At 40.5% G+C, this 9368-nt stretch overlaps 1 pseudogene; it reads right to left on the reverse strand.

The window, feature by feature from the left end:
- Nucleotides 1–7052: 7052 nt before the first annotated feature.
- On the reverse strand, nt 7053–9069 carry LOC147606192 (3,9-dihydroxypterocarpan 6A-monooxygenase-like; annotated as a pseudogene).
- Nucleotides 9070–9368: the final 299 nt, after the last annotated feature.

The following is a 9368-nucleotide window of genomic DNA, read 5'->3' on the forward strand; positions in this document are numbered from 1 at the left end:
TATTTCAATCAGTTCATTGCCTCTCCAACCTTGTAGAGGTCTCACTTTCTCTTTCTGTGCACCCTCCTCCCACGTGCACCGACAGAAATAAACTATTTTTCTAACAAGTCCAATTAGTTCATTTCCTTCGTATTTCAATGAGTTCTATCTTTTTCTTTTTCTGATCTTTTTCCGTAGTGCAGCCCCTATTTCTTTTTCCAACTTTCCCCCTGTTTGAATATGTCTTAAATGAGGGTCTAGCAACAAGTGTATAGTCCACTTGTTTTTCCTTGAGATACCACCTTTTAGTTCTAGGTCCATATCTGGGTAAGCTACTTCTCAAACCATTATAACATCTTACCTACAACAGTAAACCAAAGGTTAAGAGCCCTCTCCTAGTATGTTTGAAGCCACATCCAGACCAGGGTACAAGTCATGTTATGTTCCTCTGTAGATTCAGTAAAAAATAACCCAGCTCAGCACATCTCATCTTGTTCACATTACACACAGACCAACACATGCAAACACATTTATGCATTACATCTGAAGCTTCGAGACCAACAAGTGAGACCTTCTGAAAAACAGTGGCATTCCTAGTGCACCGGATTTCCCACAGAACACAAGCTCTGATAATGTTCCATTCTCTTCTCAGAATCTGGATTGCACGGACGTTCCAAGATTTGTACGACCGTTCCTTCTTGCACCTGTTGCCATGGACATTCCAAGATTGGTACGACCGTTTCTTCTTCCACCTGTTGCTATGGCCATACCAATTCTTGATCCAAATCCCCCATCCTTGCCCCTCTTGTAGAGTTGGCCCTCTATCAGCATATAGTTGGCCGCTTCAACTTCAATAGCACGCTTTCGATATTTAGGAATTGTTCGATCAGTATGACCATGCTGAAGATAGTCCACAATATACTTACTCCAACTTGGTGTAGTTGAAATTTGGAATAATGTGACATTATGAATTGGTTGTTGAATATGACATGAAGCACAGTTACGAACAAATTTTTCAGCATCCGCATGCATGGTAGGCCACCATTGCCCATCCTGAGTTTTATACGTCGCACACAAGTAGTAGCTGATGCATGGATTCCACCAATACCCTCATGTGCCCATTCCAAGATCTCCTCATATTGGTCAGGGTTAGGTATAAGCCGCAACACTCCATCATTACCCTGACGATACAATCTCCTTGAGATTAACTTGAATGGTCGCCATAGGTCCACATTAGGACCCGCTAGTTGTATCTGCCCACTTGTCAAAATTTCTAAGATGGGTTCAGACCATTTAGGAGCTGTCTCTACAAGGAAAAGTGTTGAATCTAACATATCATCATCCACACCCACCACAGGAGCTTCTCCAGAGGTGATTCGAGACAAATGATCTGCCCTAAGATGAGTTGTTCCTTTTCGAACTGCCACTTCAAAATCAAACTAAAGAAGGATGACAAACCACCTCACAATCCTTCCAGTTGCACAAGGCTTATTCACCAAATATAGCAGTGCTTGATGGTCCACAAAAAATATAAATTTGTTTGTCAAAAGGTAATGGCAAAACTTTTTCACTACATATATCACGGACAAACCTTCTCTTTCTGTGTTGTGGTATAATTCTTCTCAGCATTGTTCAACTGTCGACTAGCATATGAGATTGGGAAATCCTTATTATGTTCTCCCAATTGAGCCAAAATACATCCAATTGCAAAGTTTGAAGTATCAATATAGACATGAAAGATTTGGTTTCAATCTGGTGCCCGTAAGATGGGTGCAGACACTAATGCTTGCTTCAACTTTTCAAAGGATTCCTCACACTCATCAGTCCAATTAAACTTTACAAGAAGAGCATATAATGGTCTGGCTAGGACAGCGTACATGTAGATGAATCGACGATAATAGCCACAATGTCCCATGAATATTTGTACCCCTTTAGGGTTGATAGGCTGAGGTAATGAGACAATGACATCAATTTTATCCATATCTGTTGAAATACCATTGCGAGAGAAACAATATGGCCCAAAATCTTCCCTTGTCTTACCATGAATTTGCACTTGTCAGGATTCAAGCATATACGATAAACTTGACACTTTTGAAACACAAGTCTGAGGTGTTCTATATGATCATCACGCTCTTGTGAGTGAACACATAAATCATCCATGAAGATCTCAAGAAATAGCCTAAGGTACTCCTTGAATACATGACTCATTAACCGCTGAAAGGTTGCAGGTGCATTTGTTAGACCAAATGGCATAACACGATAGGCAAAGATGCCATCTTCAGTAGCAAAGGATGTCTTGTGTTGATCCTTCGGATCAATTGACACTTGATTGTAACCAGAGAATCCATCCAAGAAACTATATGCCTTTTTCCCTGTAACACGTTCTAAAACATGATCCGTGAGATTGGAAGTGGGTAATGATCACGTACAGTAGCTGCATTTACCTTCTTGAGGTTTACACATACTCGAAGTTTTCCATTTTTCTTGGGCACCACTACAATAGGGGAGACCCATTCAGTGTGTTCAATCTCGTAGATAAATTTTTCCTCTAAGAGCTTGTCTATTTCTTCTTTTATCTTTCGTGCAAAATTCTCATTGTAAGTATAAGGACGTTGCTGGCTTTGCATCCTCTCGCAATGGAATTGTATGCTGACATATGCTTGGATCAACTCCTTTGAGGTCTTTATAACTCCAAGCAAAAACATCGCGATACTCCTTTATGGTTTGAATTAATAACTTCTCCTCATCTAAGGACAAGTCTGTGGCAATCCACACATAGCGAGGCTCTTCTCCTGGCTTAGCGATATCAATTTTTTTTGCATCTTCTGGACCATCATATGAAACCCCTGGCATGCTTGACTTTTGTCACATGGGCTGTTGAAGAACAATCTTCCGATCTTAAAGAGTGTACTGTGTGAAGTTGGGGGGAACATTGAGACCTTGTTCTTGTCCACTTGAGTCATCACTAATTGAAGACCATGCAGTTTGAGCTCTCTTTTGCAATCTTGCATCAGAGTTTTTCATTCAACCTTTATCTTTGCGCTTCCGAAACTCTCTTTTGAATCTGTTTGAGACTTGATTTTTTGTTTTGGTCTCTTTGTTTTTTTGCGATTTTTGCTAACAGTTTTTAGCTTTTCTCCTGGTTGGAATCTATCTGATCGTTTTACTTGGTCTTTGATACTATCTTGTGCTTGGACATAGTATAGATATCCATTCTTTCCTGAGAAGTGAGGTGGTGGTCGAGAGTGTTCATTCTTAAACTCCTTGTTTTCTTTTTGTATTCTCTCACGTCGTTCCCTCTCATCTTGTTTACGGATTCTCTTATGGCTCTTACAGAATTTACGTTTGAGGAATCTCTATTTGAACCTCCCTTCCTCTCAAGAGTAGGCGTGCCTTTCCTAACTCTTCCTCGAGGATTATCACATCATCATCAAAATCAGAGTCCCATCCATCTTCCTTATCAGCATCATTAGCAGATTCGAGTGTTAAATCCTCCACTGAGACTTCCTCTACACGCAGTGCTATGGATGCATCCCCATAGTACAAATCATCTAGAAGGTCACGTGGTTGTACCATTCGTATAGGAATAATGTAATATCCATCTAAGTCACAAAATTGAATTGGCTTAGGTAAAGCACATGTCGATAATGTTACAAGGACATGACTCCATTCTAGGGGATCAATTAAGTGCTCAGGGAAGGGTTGTGAAATGTATGCCTCATCTGATACACTTCGATTACCCTTAAGTTTCTCAGTGTTGAAATCCTTACATGAGGCTCCACACATCCACAGATCTTCTCGCCCATCTGACAATGTAACTCTTGAGCCCTCAGATGACTCCATTCTAGGGGATCAATTAAGTGCTCAGGGAAGGGTTGTGAAATGTATGCCTCATCTGATACACTTCGATTACCCTTAAGTTTCTCAGTGTTGAAATCCTTACATGAGGCTCCACACATCCACAGATCTTCTCGCCCATCTGACAATGTAACTCTTGAGCCCTCAGATGAAGCAGAATCAAACTCATCTATTGGAGACCTTGTTACATCACGATATGAGTGATTCTTTAGGTTGACCCTTGTGATGACAGAATCATGTCGGAGGTACAAATAATTGTATCCCCAATCTTGAATCATTTGAAATTGTTGCATGAATGGTCTACCCAATATCACTTCATAGTTTGGATGCTTTCCAAAATCCATTACTGCAAATGTGTGCTCATATTTAATCCCACATGTGGTGACCAATATGTTCTCTATCAGCCCAATGGGATGTTCTAAGCTTCCATCTGCTAGTTGCAAGCGTATCCTTGTACTCCTAATAGCTGGTTTGCCCCACTTTTCCCAAATGGACCTTGTCACAATGCCCACTCCTGCACCACTATCAAGTATTGCAGTTGAAGCTACTTTTCGCACTTCTAATGGGAGGGTAGCATTTCCCTGATTGTCCTCACAAAATTTTCCTACTTTGTTGATAGGAACTGGCATAACATGCTTTGTCTCAAGGTGTATAGTACATTGATGGTGACCCTTTTGTAGCAATACCTGCTCTGACAAACATGTGGCAATATCATTCCACAACTCTGGTCGAAGCTTTATCAAATCAAGCAAAGGTAAGGTACAAGCCACTGGTGCTGACAAAATAGCTTGCACGATACCCATATCCATCTCCTTTATTTCATATCTACCCCGATCCACATCACATCACATCACATCATATCCATTTCAAATCACATCTCATCCATTCACATCTATCCCGATTCACATCACATCCATTTCACATCACATCTCATCCATTCACATCTATCCCGATTCACATCACATCCATTTCATATCACATCTCCTCCATTTACATCTATCCCGATTTACATCACATCACATCCATTCACATCCATCACATCACATCACATCTCCTCCATTCACATCACATCTCCTCCATTCACATCCATTCATATCCATCACATCACATCCATTCACATTCATCACATTAATTTATATCACATCCATTCACATCCATCACATCACATCCATTCATATCCATCATATTCATTCTCATCACCATCCCATCACATACATTCTATCCACATTACATCACATCCACATCTATCCGCATCATATCTCATTCATACACATCCTATCTCATTCATCCACTTCCATCCAGTCATTCACATGCACGACTATTCACATCCATCCATTCATTCACATTCACACCTATCACTTCACATCTCATCACATTCACATCCACATCCACATCCCTTTACATCACATCACACCCACATCTCTTTACATCACATCACATCACATCCACATCACATCCATTCACATCCACATCCCCTTTACATCACATCACATCTCATTCCACATCCGCATCCGCATCCACATCCATTCACATTACATCACATCTTATCGCATCCACATCCATTTACATCACATCACATCCATCCACATCCACATCCATTTACATCACATCACATCCATCCACATCCACATCCATTTACATCACATCACATCTTATCACATTCACATCCACATCCATTTACATTACATCACATCTTATCGCATCCACATCCACATCCATTTACATCACATCACATCTTATCACATTCACATCCACATCCATTTACATCACATCACATCCTATCACATCCATATCCACATCCATTTAATTTACATCTCATCCTTTCACATAACCTCACATCTCATTCTCATCTCATCATTCACATCCACATCCATTTACTTCACATTCTTTCATATACACATCCACATCCATTTACATCACATCACATCCTTTCACATCCCATTCACATCTTATCACATCTCTTTCCTATTTAGTAGCTTTTTCTACTTCGATATCGACGATGGGACTTTTTCTAAATTTCTGCCAATTGCTTGGCCTAGGTAAAGGTTCTTTTTCTCAACGGATATTTTCATATTCTTTCTTAATTTTCTCAAGTGAAAAATATTCAATATTCTTCTTTTTGAGTAAAAGATTCATGGGGTTTACAAAAATCAATTCTACCCATATTCCCAATAATGCTCAAAATTCCACTTTTGATAAATACTCATAATTTGAATTATGCTAAAAATTCCTCTTTCTCCCATTTAATTTCTTGGATCTCAAATATCATGGGAATTCTTCTTTTTGAATTTAATTAATTGCATTCCAAATGTCATAGGAATTTCTCTTTTATCATAAAATAAATTTATCTAAAATTTCTCTTTTCTTTAATAAAAATATCCAATATTATCCTAATATGCCAAGAATTATACTTTTACCATTTAAATGATTGAATTCCAAATGTCATGGGAATTCCTCTTTTATCATTTTAATATTTCTCATGCATAAATTTGCTCAACTTAGTGCAAAAAAAGCTATTGGAATCTCCCCATTTTAACTAATTAGGACTATAAAAAAGCTACCACCACACTCAGCAAGAAGAGGCAAATTTATATATGCAAATTGAAGTCACATTAAGGGTGTTGGTAACAAGGAGAATTTCTTAGAATGTAGCTCACCATTTTGCCATCAAAACAACCACCTAGAGGGAAACTTAAGTTTGTGCAACTCATCCCATCACCAAATCCTCGAAAAAAGAGACTCTTCAATGAACCACATTAAAAAAGATGTCAAAAATAGTGTGTGAAAATTCATCATAATAGGATTGTAAAAATACCTCACATGCATCGAGTTAACAAGACATAAAAGTATCCCATGACACTTTTGTATTTACCAACTAGTGTCAGTAGACATATATTTTTGCACTAATTTTTAGTAGAAAGATTTTTATAACAAAATAATCAACAAGTGTTGGAAATATCCATTTACAAAATAGAGTTTTGACAGTTTATAGTGTTATTATTGTAAACAATAAATATTTTCGATAGCCACCATCACATCGAAAGAAGACAAAAATGTTATTCAAAACACGTCTAAATCAAGACTTCCCAAACTTTCAAAAACAAAACTTTTGCTAAAATTTCCACGTTGGATCTCTTCAATCCACTGTTCGAAAAAAACCCGGGTATAGTGTAATTTGCACTTGCAGATTTATAAAATTACCTTCAAATCTGAAACTTAAGGGTACAAAAACCTGCAGATTTTGAGGGGTTGTAGAACAAAAACCTTCAAAATTTAAAAATTTTCTTTATAAATAATTTCACAATTTTTAGATGAAGGTTTTTTACTTTTTGGGAAAATAGTTTTTATTCGAATACTGCTTCAATCTTGAGCACTCTCCATTGACCAAGCCTTTCCTCCCAAGCCTCCCACCATCTTGCATAAGGCATGACCAAAACGTTTATTGTTATGCTTCAAAGAGATGTCTAGGCAACTTGGGCCTAGCTATTGCAACTAATGGATCGACTAATGTCATAATAATGCCAAACTTCTCTGTCATGTCTGGCTTGTCTGTAGTTGTCCAAACAAAACCATGAAGGAGACTTGCCAAAACAATGTGCACATTGAGAAGGCCTAACTTCAACCCAGGGCAAGCCCTCCTGCCAGATCCAAAAGGTATTAGCTCAAAGTGATGTCCACGTACATCCATGCTGCTGTCCAAAAATCTCTGAGGACAAAACTCTAAAGGTTTTTCCCATGTGTTTGGGTCTCCCATACATTCACATAAGCTAGGCTGTTTGCAGGGATGTCGTAACCAGATATTTGGCATGGTTGCATTGACATATGTGGTGCTAGGAGAGGCGCAGTTGGATGCAATCTCAAAGACTCCTTCACCCCCACTGCTCCTAAGTAGGGTAGGTGAGGAATGTCTGACTCTTGAACTAGGCGTGATGTTCCCACTATGTGTTCAAGTTCTTCTTGCACAGTCTGCATTTTTCCGGGGTTCGTAAGCAGGTCTGCAAGTGCCCACTCAATTGTGATTGCAGATGTGTCAATCCCTGCAAAGAACATGTCCTAGTTGAAAGAAAAAAACAAACTAGTTAGATCCTGAGAGCATCACATCACATATATCTGCGCCAAAACGAGATAAGATGGCATGCTTATAATAACTCCCTCGACGCAAAAATCAATCAATCTCTCTCTCTCTCTCTCTCTCTCTCTCTCTCTAAATGATAGGAAAACGAATGGTCTCTAATCTTACCATTAAAATTGCCCTGATTTTTCCGTCTCGAATTTGGAGATCCTTGTGCTTGGCGTCGAGAGAGGCTGATAATAGTAGGTCCAGGAAGTCGTGTGCACTGTTTGCAGGAGATCCATTGCTCCGACGTCTCATGTCGCGCCGATCGTCGATAATCTCTTGAAAAACAGTGCTTGCTTTACGCGCAACGGCCTTGCTTTGTCTCACATAGCCTTGCAGATCCATCCACGCCAAGGAAGGGATGTAGTCGCCCACGTTGAAGACGCCCAGGAGATGGATCATTTCGAGCATTAGGTCTACAATGTCATGAGAGCTAGTGGCGAGCTCCGCCAGGCTCTTGCCGAGTGCCATTCTGGAAATGATGTTGCTGGAAGCGGTGTGCAGCTTTGGCCGGAGAGATACGGGTGTTCCCACTGCATCTAGGATGGAGCGCATGAGGGCGCTCACTTCTTCTTTTCTCACGGGCTCGAAGTACTCGAGCCGCTTGTTGGTGAAGAGGTCGGTGACGCAGAGCTCCCGCATGAGCTTCCAGTAAGGGCCGCGTGGAGCAAAGACCATGTCCATGTGGCCGCCGAAGACGTGAGTAGGGACGGCGAAATTGTGCGGGCGCGAAGAGAAGGTTTGGTCGTGCTTCTGCAGGATCTGCTTAGCCATGTCCGGTGTGGAAGCCACGATGAGAGGGACGGAGCCCAGCCTGAGGGACATGAGGGGGCCATGGGTCTTGCTGAGATTGTAGAGAGAGTGGTGTGGGTTCTTTCCTAGCAAGTGCAGGTGGCCAACGATGGGCAAAGCTGGAGGTCCTGGGGGCAGCTTAATGCTTGATCGTGCTTTCCTCAGCAACACAATAGGAAGCAGAATACACACGAAGATGGTAGGAAGGAAGGCGAGGCACAAGCCATAGCCACCAGCCAACAAGCTGCCGTGGTGATGACGAAACGCCTCCATAACCAGGAAAGAAACTCTGATAGGAGGATAATGATCACTTAAGGCCTTCGTATTTCAATCAGTTCATTGCCTCTCCAACCTTGTAGAGGTCTCACTTTCTCTTTCTGTGCACCCTCCTCCCACGTGCACCGACAGAAATAAACTATTTTTCTAACAAGTCCAATTAGTTCATTTCCTTCGTATTTCAATGAGTTCTATCTTTTTCTTTTTCTGATCTTTTTCCGTAGTGCAGCCCCTATTTCTTTTTCCAACTTTCCCCCTGTTTGAATATGTCTTAAATGAGGGTCTAGCAACAAGTGTATAGTCCACTTGTTTTTCCTTGAGATACCACCTTTTAGTTCTAGGTCCA

The sequence above is a fragment of the Cibotium barometz genome, chromosome 58 (genome assembly GCF_041138505.1).
Source record: "Cibotium barometz isolate CiBa-2024 chromosome 58, ASM4113850v1, whole genome shotgun sequence".
In the NCBI taxonomy this organism is placed as follows: domain Eukaryota; kingdom Viridiplantae; phylum Streptophyta; class Polypodiopsida; order Cyatheales; family Cibotiaceae; genus Cibotium; species Cibotium barometz.